General features: G+C 49.4%; 1 protein-coding gene across 8 annotated transcripts in view; it reads right to left on the bottom strand.

Annotated features, from left to right (window-relative positions):
• GALNT14 (polypeptide N-acetylgalactosaminyltransferase 14) overlaps positions 1 to 12950 on the bottom strand; it is a 108164-nt gene that overhangs the window by 59146 nt on the left and 36068 nt on the right. The window lies entirely within an intron of this gene.

The raw sequence follows: 12950 nt of genomic DNA, 5'->3' as shown, positions 1-12950 counted from the left end.
CTGATGGACTAGGAACTTAAGGTGCTGGCTAGAAGAAAAAACCAAACAAGAAGATGGAAGAAACTGTCTCATGGCCTAAATTATCATCAGAAGCGAGTCTTGGAGAATTAGTTCCATTATTTACTAATACCTGACTTTGATTTCAGCCTACATACACGTATTAGGTCAATAGAAATAGCGAGACAAGCACGAGAGTTAAACAAACAACTTCATTCTGTCAGAATTACTCGGAGCAAGTTATCAAAGTAATCGATGGCACATAATAACCATAAGACAAGTGGTCAATATGTTACAGAAGTCAAAGGCAGAGGATGGTTCTAGCAGAGGATGATCAATGACACCCTGGGAATGCTGAAGCACTTGGTGATGTAGGGATGGCCACCACGAAATCATCACTGGGCCTTGGTGTGATTCAGGTGGGTGCAGCCCCTGAAGGCCACCGAGACAGGCAAGGGTTTCTCTTCCCTAGAAAAACACCAGGATCAGTCCATTGCAGGAAGGAGGCACCTGGAGTTTTAAAAGGAAATCCTGTGACCCCATGGACTGACTGATGCCACTGTCATATTATCTGAAAAACCCCTTCGCCAGGATTTCTTCTCCTGGGAAGCTGAGAAGCCTCAGGGAAAAAGGAAAACATTAATTATCTGATTTGTACCTCCTGTGTTTTGCTGCTTTGGAATGTGGTTTGGACATTGTTTACCAACTGGTCATTGTTTCGTTGGCTTCACGTGAATTGTTTTGACTTAATGACCAATCATAGTCAGGCTGTGTCAAGACTGAGAAGAGAGTCACGAGTTTTCATTATCATCTTTTACAATACAGACAGAAGGCTTTCTCTATTCTTTAGTATAGTTTTAGTATAGTATTCTTTAATATAATATAGATCATAAAATAATAAATTAGCCTTCTAAGAACATGGAGTCAGATTCATCATGTCCTCCCTACAATGGGGACCCCAGAAAATACCACAAACTGATGCTGGCACAGCCACCCTGAGGGCCATGGCTGGGTCTGCAGTCAGTCCTGGTGTGTCAGAGACCCCCATCCCTCCCTCCATCCCTGGCAAGAAGCCTCTCCCTGGTGCCGTGATGCCTCCCACCAGTGGTTCCTGCACCCACCAACGCATGGTGCAGCATCACCTCCACTCCAGCACATCGCTTGTTCCTCAGGAGCCCAGTGTGTACTTTTCATCTGATACTCAAAATCACTTGCTTTTAAATACAGCTTGTCATTTTTAGATGACTCAAATGTCAAAAACATTTGAGATCTAAATGAAAATTTTCCCTTTTCAGGATGAGAAAAACAGATCTCTTTGGCTCTAAGTTTTCCTGCCTTTTTACTTTTAGATTCACCAACAGCTTTGCTTTTGGTTTATCCTGAAATTGCCATCTCCTGGCTTTTCTTTCTCTTAAATAACCAAAGAACTGAAACACTGTTATTCACTCAGCTCTACTGAGCCCTACCTACCCACATAGCCCCCAAACTCCAGCTCCAGAGATGTGGCACTGACAACACAGACACAGCCCAGGTGTGGGCAGCAAGGTGGATCCCACCACCCACTCTGTTTCCAGCTCCTGGCTCTTGAACAAAAGCAGCAGTGCCTCTCCCCAGGCACTGCTCACCTTGAAATGGAGCAGTTTGTCCTCAGGGCACAGTGACTGGCAGGTCACTGTCTTTTATTAAATTCCCAGCTCTCACTCCTCCACTCCTCTGTGTCCCCCATGGTGACAGGGACATGCAGAAAGATCATTGCTCCACAGACAGATATCTGGGGAACGAGCTTTTATCTCTGGGTGAGTGTGTCACAAAAGTGGAGCTAATTAACTGGGGCTCTGTTTTTGAAAAAGGTTAATATTTTATCAAATGTCTTCTGTCTCGAGGAATAATTAGCCCTGGCAGCAGCAGCTCTGCCATTTCCCAAGGGATTGAGCAAGAGGCTGGAGAGAGACACACGTGGTATTGATGGACAGACAGCAGCTCAACTCTGGGCTAACAGTGCATCTCACCAGCAGGTACTCCTCAACACAAACCAACCTGGCACAGGATATTACAGAGGCAAACCCCTCTCTTCAAAGGCTGTACACATTCTTCTGGTCCATTCCACGCCCTCTGGTGCAAGGATGCTTTAAAAAACCAAGGCACTGTGACCCAGCCAAGAACACTGACACTGGAGCACCAGTCCCAATCCCTTCTCCCCAGGCACTCTCTTCCCTTATTGCTCCAGCACCCCACTCTGCACAACAAAAGGGAAATCCCATGGGCTCTCCTGATTCTTCCATCCCAAACCAAACCTGTTCTCATGGGGGAACCAATGACTGAAGTAAATTCCCACAGGGACTCTGTGCAGGAGGAGGCTCCCCCAGTGCCTGCACAGAAATCCTCAGTACAATGCACAACATCTCTCCACAGGGCTGGGATGCAAGCAGGGGAAATGGAGGGACTGAAAAAGGATGAGGGAAGGGTCATTTCAAATCGACCCAGAACTGGTTTGTGTGTGCAGTTTTTCTTGGCAAAATGCAGTGGCCGGGTGGGGAATTTTCAAAATGAAATCAAAACTGTCTCATAGGGAAACAAAGCCAAAATGACTTAGGGGAAAGAAATACATCACTATGTGGGGGGGAGGGAGGGGAGAGGGAGGTTCTCAGCTTTTTTTCACCTCTCTGAAACTGCAATTTTTGGCAAGGAATACAAAATAAAGGTATTCTTCAGGGAAAGAACATCTGGGATGGAAGCTGTGCACGCTCCCCTGTGAGCCCCTCAGATTGTCTTTGGGAGGATGCCTGTCCCATGCAGGCTTTTCCCACCCAGCAAGGCACTGAGGGGCTGGGAGGAGGGACAACTTGGATGAACAAAACCCAGCAGTAAGAAATGCAGCATTATACCAGGATATTTGCTGAACAGTGCAGTCATCCCCACTGCCTGCAGCCAGGCCCCAAGACACTGAGTCCCTACAGACCCCCCCAGACCCACCCTGCCAATCCCCTCGGGCCTGCAGACGTCTTTCAGCCAAGAATACAGCTCAGGAATGGTTTCTGTTTGCTGTGCAAAGTGCCATAACTCACACTCCTTGCACAGCCCATTCACATGGAAGTAGCTTTGCCCTCCAGAAAAAAAAAAAAAAAACAAAAAGAGTAACATAACCACCTAACTGGCACCTCCTCCTGCATCCCAAACACCTGCCCATACACTTCCATCAGCTCCTCAGAGAGCCTGGCTCACTCCTCAGCTGATTCTCAAGTTACCCTCATCCTGCTCATGCAAGAAAAAGAAGAGGGGACGAATAGCACTGAAAATTCACCACTGCAGAAAAGGTGCTGTCACATCTGCCACCTCCCTACAGCAGACACAACCAAAACACAACCAACCCTGCTCCTGGAGCAACAGCAGCCTCCCCCAGGCCCAGCATTCCTTCCCAGAACCATTTTTAATGAAAGCTCCTCAGCCTGCCTTTTCTCTAGGCAGCCCCTCAAGACACAAAACTGCAGCATCTCCCTCCACCTCAGCTCCTGCCCCTTGGTGACAGCCAGCATCCAGAGCCCATGACTCCAGGGCACGATTCACAACCTGGGATCAGCTGAGCTGTGCTCCAAAAGCCTGAGGGGAGCCACCACACTGCCAAGGTGAGGAGGACACAGCACCTCTGAAACCAAGAGGGAGGCAGGAGCTTGTTTTCCTGGGGTGGTGACAATGACCCCGTGTCCCTGCCAAGGAGGCAATGCTGAGCAAGCCAACCCAGCATCTCCAGCTCCAGGGAGGGATTAGGCAGGGCTTGGAGGGCACAGGGCAGTACCATAGGCTGCCTCAGGCACCTGGGTTTGGATTGGGATCTCAGTGCCTGAAAGCTTCTCTCCTTTCCATGGAAGTCTGGAGTGGTTTGGGTGTCCATGATGCCCAGGAAGCACACCAGCTCCCTGGAAAGGCACAGGAAGATCCAACATGGGCAATGGCAGAAGCCCTATCACATCCAAGGAAGGAAGAATGGGCTCTTCAGGACAAGAGAATGCTGGGATGATGCTCTAGCCAGGAGTGCTGGCCAAGGAGAGATCCCAGCTCAGACATGGGCAGCCATCCCCAGGAAATGCAACTTCTCTCCGTGCTCAAACCCACAACAATCCCATTTCATGCAGACCCTTCTCATCTACTCCTTCTTCCCCTACCACATTCAAAAAACCACCAAACCCAGAAGGCTTCAAAAGAGTACATTATGTAGAAAGAGATTTGAAAAAAGATCAGGGGATTCATCTGTTTTTGTCCCCTGAAGCCACCAGTCCCTGCCTCAGAACCCATCAGCTCAGCTGAGCCCTCCACCTCCACCAGAAAAAACGTGGGCAGCAAATGTCACAGACACTGGGGTGGCCACAGATGCTCCAGTATGGGGACTTGGACACCCCCCAGCTGTTTCCCAGGATTGTGCGTGTCCAGCTCAGTTTGCAGCTCCCACAGAGACCCATCACACTTCTTCTGCATGAGCTCTCCACAAACAGAAGGTGCAAATATCAGAAAGAGGCACCTCAGTGCAGGTATTCCAACATGTACCAGACACCAGCTCCAGTAGAAGCAGGAAAACACCAAATACTGCATTTCTGCAGGGCTAAAACGGTCCAGTGAATACTTTTGTTCACTTTCAAGCAACGTAATGGAGTGGACACTCCATGGGATTTTTGTCTTTGACCAAGTTTTCTCAAGCCTGTCTCAACCCCACTGTTGGCAAAGGCTTGCAGTGTTAAGCCAGAGAAGATCCATGAGCATGGTAGTTAAAATAACCCAAAAGTGATGAGCACCACCTCAAGCAACTTCAAAGTTGTTTCACAAACACAGGAAGCTGGGGGGAAAAAACTACCAACTCCACACGCTGCAACCAGGGTTTTTAAATTACATCAGCTTTTACAAAATGCTGGGGCAAGTCTAACAGGCAGGAGTCCCAGTGGGCTCATTGCTTTCTGCATTGAGACAAACCTGGGCTGATTACAGAGCTGACCCACCTTGGAGCAGGAGGCTGGATCAGAGACCTCCTGTGGTCTCTTCCAGCCCAAATTATTCTATGATTTCATGAAGTGCCAGTTTCTGATTAATAGCTGTCTTGCTCTCCTTGCTTAGCTGCCAAGAATTGCCAACCTCAATACTCCTTGTTCTCTGTGCTACCTGAAAACAATCTCTCTGTGTTTTGATCACACAATGGTTCCTCAAACCCCCTTGCAGTTTTGAGTCCAAATTCACCCAGAAGACCAAATGCAAATGTCACTATGTGAGGTGAGCACTCCACATAAGCATGAAAGTTTCAGATTTAGGCCACAAAAGCCATCTGATCAAGGGCACAACCAAGACCTTCACCAATGCAGGCAGTTCTAGTTTATCCCAAAGGGAAAAGCCAGCCTACTTTGCTTAAAGGATTGTTCTCATATATTTATCCTGAGAGATCTCAGCCTAGGGAGATGATGGAAAAACACAGCACTGAGAACTAACCTCTTGGGGTCTGGTGTCCAAGGGAAAAAAGCAATAATGTCGTTTCCTAACAGAAATACTTTTGTGTAAAATGTGTTTTCTGCCACTGATTTGTGTACCTGCTCACCTGCAGGGTCGTGCTCTGCTCTTGCTGTCACTAGAAATAAGGAGACCAAGACCAAAGGCAGGGGTATCCCAGATCTCATATTACCCAGCTGTTTCAGCCCCAAAATGCTTTGCAGACAAAAGATCTGGACAGCCCTCACACATACAGGATTTCGCTGAAATGTGATAAATCTTATTTTGCAATGAAATGACAAATATCCTGGCTCTGCCCAGAAAAGAGAGTAACAGCTGGAACAATAAATCAAGCGACAGAAAAACTCCTCAGGCCATTGCTGACAGCCACCCAGCAGCGAATGAAGAGCCCCAAAGGCAAGAAGGAACCTGGACCCTCTCACACCCAGCACCCCAAGCTCACACAGGGTGCTGCCACCCTTCTAATGGGGGAGCATCCACACAAGAGGGTACAGGAGAGAGCAGAGCCAGCAGCACAGACACTTGGCCACACCAGGACACCTCCTCCAGCCCTCACCACTGCCACGTCCAGAGATGTCGCAGCATCCCTGAGCAGTCCCTTGTCACAGACAACTTTTATGAAAAATCCTTTCCTTAGGATTTTTCCTCCTGAGAAGCTCAGAGGCCTCAGGAACAAAATGTAAACATTGATTATCTGCTGCTGTGGAATGCAACAGGTGCATCTGTGATTAGCCCTTGTTGGCTGTTTGTAATTAATGGCCAATAATCACAGTCAGCTGGCTCGGACAGAGAGCTGAGCCACTAACCTTTGTTATCATTCTTTCCTATTCTATTCTTAGCTGGCCTTCTGATGAAACCTTTTCTTCCATTCTTTTAGTATAGTTTTAATATAATATATATCATAAAATAATAAATCAAGCCTTCTGAAACATGGAGTCAGATCCTCGTCTCCTCCCTCATCCAAGAACCCCTGTGAACACCGTCACACTCCCTCTCCCATCCTCCTCACCTGGCTCCCTCCTTCATCCAAACTCACGGGCAGGGTCCATCCATCTGCCCTGCACTCAAGGCTCCTCTGCTCACATCTGCCCCAAGGAGATGCTCCCAGCAGCACCAGGCACAGGGAGACCACGAGCACATGCACCCCTGCCCACACCACCTCTTGCCCAGGCTCTACCACACAGCACCCCCTAAGCCAGCAACTCATGAGACACTGCTTGAGCAAGCACATTTTAAAAATAATAATCCCCCAGGACTTAGTCTGCATTACACAGGAAAGTGGATTAGCCCAGCTACAGTCCAGAGGCCAAAGTAATAAATGTGTGGAGTCAGCAAAGTGAAAGATAACAGGAGACCTCAAAAATCTATGGGTTTGGTTTTGCTCTCAACTGTGCAAGGTCCATCTAGGTCCCTACAAACCCTCCCTCAAATTCAAAGTGGGTTTGGTCACCTGCTAGGGACCCTAAGGACATACCTGCTTCTGCAGGTCTAATGTTCAGGTATCACTGAGGACAGCAGAGCAGAGCCCCCACTCTGTCGTGCCTGGGCTTTTCCATACGTGTTGGTCTCCAGACATTAAGTTCCTCCTTTGGGGACTCTCAAGAAACCAGGAAAGAAAGGTAAAATGCTTAAATTCCTGTGTGGGGCAAAAACCACATTACTGGCTGCTGAGACCCAGTGTTCACCTCATGAACAACCTCAAAGTGGTTTTGGTCTGGTGGGGAAAGGAAGCTGGAAGAAGACAAGGCAATGTGAGAAGTCCAAGGGCATCATAAACATGCCAAACCAAAGGCAATGCTGCCAGCTTTTCTCCCCTTCGACTCCTCATTCCCAAGAAGACATCACCACATTGTCAGTGCTCGCCACTGCTGGGTGGCAATCACCAACTCATCCAAAACCAGAGCCACTGCTGGGTGGCAATCACCAACTCATCCAAAACCAGAGCCACCCCAAAGCCTGCAGGTGCCACAGCTGCCCTCTTGCCATCTGCCCAGGGATGCCAACATGCCATGTGCCAGCCATGCCCAAGAGGGACACAGGGAAGGGCAGAGAGCCATGCTCAGCCCCAGGTGCCCACAGGTACCACACCCAGCAGAGGTGACCCTCAGGACCACCTGTTCTTTCCAGTCATGCCCACACTCAGCACAGTCAGGTAATTTTGCCCGCCCCAACCACTGTGATGTGAAATGTGCAAGCTCTGCACGCTTGGGATGCAAGCTGAAATTAATGGGTCAAAACACCACTGCAGTGTGTAATGCTCCTGCTTGAGGGCTGAAATCCTGGCATTTCTGGACCTTGAGAATACAAGACAGCAGCTCTCTACCTTAGGGAAACCTCACAGGCATCACCTGCATCTTCCCATCCCTCCAAAAACTGTCCATATGAGGGGAGCAACCAGTCCTAAGCTGCCATCCTACCCAGGGGACACTCTCCAGCTGGCTTAGCACAGGGATTTAAGAGAAGAAACCTGGAGGAAATCTTAAGAGTGTGTGCTGTTGCTCTCAAAGAGAACAGGACTATAACGGCAGAGGTTTTCTAGGAGGCAGGATCTGGCTTCTGGGCTGCCAGGATGCTCTCACCTTCAGCAGATAATGCAACACCTGATCTTCGTGCCTGCAGCATCCCTGCCAGCCTCGTGTTTCAATCACAACTTGATCTTAGCAGCTGCTTTCTCTGTCTCACACACACACAAACACACCCCTAAGCAGCTGCAAAATTAAACTTCAGTTGGGTAGGTAGGACCTCTTGTAAAGCACTTGAGATTCGGGGAAGGAGGGAACTTCAAAAATGCAGTCTTGTGCTAGAATTTGAGAGGGCTCCATCCTTGGCCTTCTTGCTTTATCAGCTCTTGAGACAGCACTACTAAACATGCACTGCTGAAGTAAGAAGCAAAACAAGCAGAGGAAAACAGACGCTGGGAGATGCCTGAATCTGGCTGACGTGATTTGCAGCAGCTGGAGAAGTCTGCTGGAGGCTCTCACCTCTCATCTCCTCTCCTTATCCCCGATTTCCCCCCTCAGCCAGCACAACCCCCCGCCCAGGCCGGTCCCAGCGAGCCTGGCAGCCACAACAGCATCCACGCATCCATCAGAGCCAGTGGGGCACGGCGAGGCGGAGGGCAGCCCAAGCAGCATATGGAGCACTGGCGTGGCGAGCACCAGCCTCCCCAGGAGCTGTCTGCCACAGATGGAAAGAGCCCAGGAGCCATCAGGATGAAATCTTCTGGCTGGGGGCGACTCGTCCCGGCTCCTGCCGGCGTTCCGAGAGGCTGAGCAGTGCTGGAAAGCTCCGCTCCTCTCCCCCGGCACTGACTCATTCGCTGCCGCTGCGGTCCCGCAGCGTGCTGGTGGGAGTTGTGGGAGGTGGGGATGAGGTAATTCCCAGTGCATGTGGCTATCCTGGTGGAGGGAGACTAGCCACCCACTCCAGAGGAATGAGCTGGCTGTGCACAGTCTGGATAACCACCAAGCTCCAGGTCCGGTGTGCCGATGCAATCACAGGGATGTTTTAACCTTGAGTTTTAGGGAAGATGGGGTGCAGCACCACAGGGGCATCCAAGGTGTCCTCCTCGGAGAAAGGCAGCCCTTTATGTGGTCCAAGGGTGTCTTGGTTTGGAAAGACAGGAGTCTGCTAAGGAAGGCAGGAGTCTCTCCTGAAATGGGAAATATACACCCTCCCCACCCCTCCGAATTGCTATAAATTTTAAATTAAGGGGCTCCCAGGCAAAAATATGGGAGCAGGAAATAACAGTTCTTTAATAGGGAAAGGAAAAAAAATAAAAGGATAAAATAAACAGTGCAGTGCACTAGAACAACACTGACAGAGTCAGAACCCAACCTGACACCCTGTGGGGTGTTGGCAGCAGTCCCATTGGAAATGTGGCTGCAGCCCTCCTGCAGTGTCAGGGGTGGTTCTGTTGGAGCAAGGGGAATCTGTAGAGAAGGATGTATTCTTCCTCTGAAGATCCAGTGGAAGAAGAGGCAGCTGCTGTTCCTCTGGGGAATCCCATGGAGAAAGGAGTGCTGGTGTCTCAAAAACCTCTGGATTGTATCTGGGTAGCAATGCTTGGCTCCTCCCTCTGGGTGGAGCATCTCCCAATGCGATGCTGTAGTTCTTATCAGTCATGCAGTGACATTCAATAGTCTGTTATCAGCAATGTCCCCTCCCAAGGGAGGTGTGAATGTGGTCACTCAAAGAGAGAGAGAAGGCAAACTGCCCACTTGACAGAGAAAATCTGCCATACAGATGGTGATGGAAAACATCTTGCATGGCAATCTTCAACAAAGAGCTTAGTCAATGTGCAACCAGCAATGCAGGGAAACACAAGAAGGCCACCAGGAGCTACAGTCCAGCTGTGAAATCTCCCAGGCCAGGTGACACAAAGTAGTCCTCAGAAAGCACGACAGCTCCCTGGCTGAAATCCCCCCCAAACCAAGCTGAAGTTCATAGCCCTGCACTAGCCAGAGGCAGACAAAGAGAGCCACCACGTTTTCTCCTGCTCCAATTTCTTGGAACACTGCAATTCCTCTCCATCTGAAACTATTCCACTAGCTGCAATTTAAAAACAAAATCAATCCAGCAAACATTGCTAAGCAACTGGCTGTCAGTGCCACATCCCATCCCATTGAAAGTATTTGCCCTCTCCATGACCTCCTGGCAAGGAGCTTGCTTGCTCAGCCCTTGCCAGATTTTGTACATTCAGCTATCGCAGGCAAGTCCATATGCTTGGCTGGATTAGCAGAGAAAACACCAGGAAACTTTCTGCAACCATCCTAATGAAAAACACCCCACAGAGAAGCTGTGAGGAGCAGCATTCCCATATCCCAGTCCCTAGGATTAGCATCCAATGTCTCTGGGCATTACCATGGTCTGAAGGTCCATCTCAGTGCTGTCACACATCATCCACAGGCAAAAAGGATGGAGAGCCAACACACTGGAAACCTTGTCACAAAGCAGAGCACAACACCTCACCGAGAGGCTGAGGGAGAAGTTGCTTATCAATGGCAAGGAGCTGAAATGATGGATGAGACCTTCTCCAAAGCTTCCAAAACCCTTGCACAAGCTGGGCAGGAGCCTCTTGGCACAGTGGCAACCCTGAGTGTGGGGTCCTGAATTGCCTCAAAGTCAGGTGGAGTAGAATTGAGGCCCAAATCTCTGGGTTCACTCCTAGCAGTTTAATCCAAGTTTTCCATTGAAACCAAGCCTCTAAACACAGCAGATATGCAGCTGGAGCACTGCAGGTGTCCCTTCTCCCACAACAGCCTGATCCACACAACCCTGCTCTTCCATTCACAGGAGGGCATCTAGTCAACCCCATGGTGACTCCCTTTACATGTTCTTGCACAGCCACCAGCAACTTCTCCCTGCTCCGAGAGCAGGTCATGCTTATCCATGCTTTCCCACACATTTCTGCTGCACAGTTCAAGACCAGCTTCCAGGCTGCACGGCAAGGCCTGACCATCACCTGCAGCAGCTCCCAGGACACCTGTGTTGTAAGTAAGGATTATTTTTCCAGGGAGGGCTCAGCTCTGCACCTTCCTCTCTCCCTCAACCACCAATCCCAGATCCTTCTCCCTCCTCCATCCTCTCCATCAGTGCCTGCCTCCCCCAGACCTGCCGGCAGCTCCATTTCCTCCGTGGCTACTCTAATGCTTGGCTAATGGTGCATCATCCGCAGCATTCCTCAGGCATATTCAATAAATCAGAATCCAATTACCGGGTTAAGGAAATTGGAAACAAATTAAATTAGCCCCAGCCCCTCCCACGTGTTGTGCCCTCTCTTCCTCCTTAATGAGAACTTTTCCTTCACAGGAGCACTCAGTGCCACATCTGCCCGCCCAGGAACAAGGTGGCTGCCACTGCACACTGAGGGTAGGCAAGGGGCAAGCGAGGCAATCTTCCCTTTTAATAGGGCAGATGGTTAATATCCCTGGCATTAATTCTCTCCAGGAATAGCACACTCGCTCTCTGCTCAGCTATAACAGGCGTCCGTCAGGGCTGACAGCTCCTCTCCGGAGAAAGGAGCATCTGGTCCTTACAACAAAAAGAAGCTAAATAAATAAATAAGCACATGGCTTGCTACAGAGGGCTGGGGAGCTGGTGCTGTTTCAGCATTTCAGCCCAAGTGCTGCATTTGAACTGGAACGGGGGAAGTTCAGAGCTGGGTCGGGTGCCAGGAGTGGAGTCACTCTGATCTGGGAGCAAGGTGCAGCATGGGCAGCAGGGTGCTGTGGCTGGGTCCAACACAGAGCTCCCCCTAGAGCAGGACTGCCCCAAAAGGGCTCCCAGGACAAGGCAGGAGAGACAGCTGCTGCCAGCAAGTCAGGACATAATACCAGGCACAGCTCCATGGAAAGAGCTTGCACTGGCTGTGGACTGGTGACTGACAGCAGGGGCCAGGCGTACGCTGTGTCCTCAGGTGACAAGGAGGAAAACTGCATGGAGGGGACCTTGGGAGCTTTTTCTTCACCACTGGGACATCCTCACATCACCGCATCCAGCAAACTAACAATTAACCCCACTGACCTTCAGCAGGAAGGGCAGCTCTTCCCAGTGAGACTGGAAAGACAGCCAGAGGGAGACTGCAGCTGAGACCTCTGCAAGCAAGGGTGCACCAAAACTCCCACCCCACCCTTCTCACACTGACAGGGGAGTGCAGCTCCATCTGCAAGGCAACAGTTGCTGCAATCCTCCCTGCCTTTCCCAAGAGCTCCTTTGGGCACCAAAGGATGTCTCTGACCTCAGTGGCGCTGGAGCAGCTAGTAACCCAACAAGTTCTTATCCTTCTCTCCTCCTCACTCAGCAATTACCCCTCATTCCTCACTCTTCTCTCTGCAGAGCAATTTCAGCACTCAGCAGTTATTTTATCCACCTTGCATCACCTCACTGCACCTGCAGAGCAGGAGTTTCCAGCACCTGTTAAGACTTTGCCCAACAGTGAGACTTGCTCTTGCAAACCCATTACTTTTTGGAAGGGAAAATAAAGGTCTTTCTTTCCCTATGGTCCTGGAATAATGTATGCAGTTTCAATTAACAGGTTTAAAACTTCCCAACATGCCAAGAAATCAAGCAAAGGGAAACATTAAATTCCAAAAATACAACCCAGGCAGACCCAATCCCAAGAGCACCCAAAACCACATCCCTGGAGGGGAATGGGACAAGGCCCCTGTGAAAAATGCGTATTTTATGATTGGTTTTTCACAAATATTAAAATGAGTATTATATGTGTTGTGTTAGAAAGTAATGCTGTATTAATTCTCTTAAGTAGTGTGTTAAATATAGTTTTAGGTTATAAAAAAATGTTAAAATAGAAACTATACTATGAAGGATACTTTTCTAAAGAAAGGAGTGGCACTGAGATAGCAGCCATAGGATACCTAAATCTTTCAGAAAAAAAGAATTTAGTGCCCTCTTAATAGAAGAAATAAATTTCTTCCTGCCTTGAAGGTGCTGTTAGGATTCAGAGGGAG

This window comes from Zonotrichia leucophrys, chromosome 3 (genome assembly GCF_028769735.1).
Source record: "Zonotrichia leucophrys gambelii isolate GWCS_2022_RI chromosome 3, RI_Zleu_2.0, whole genome shotgun sequence".
NCBI classification, from domain to species: domain Eukaryota; kingdom Metazoa; phylum Chordata; class Aves; order Passeriformes; family Passerellidae; genus Zonotrichia; species Zonotrichia leucophrys.
This window is presented reverse-complemented; position numbering and strand designations above follow the sequence as displayed.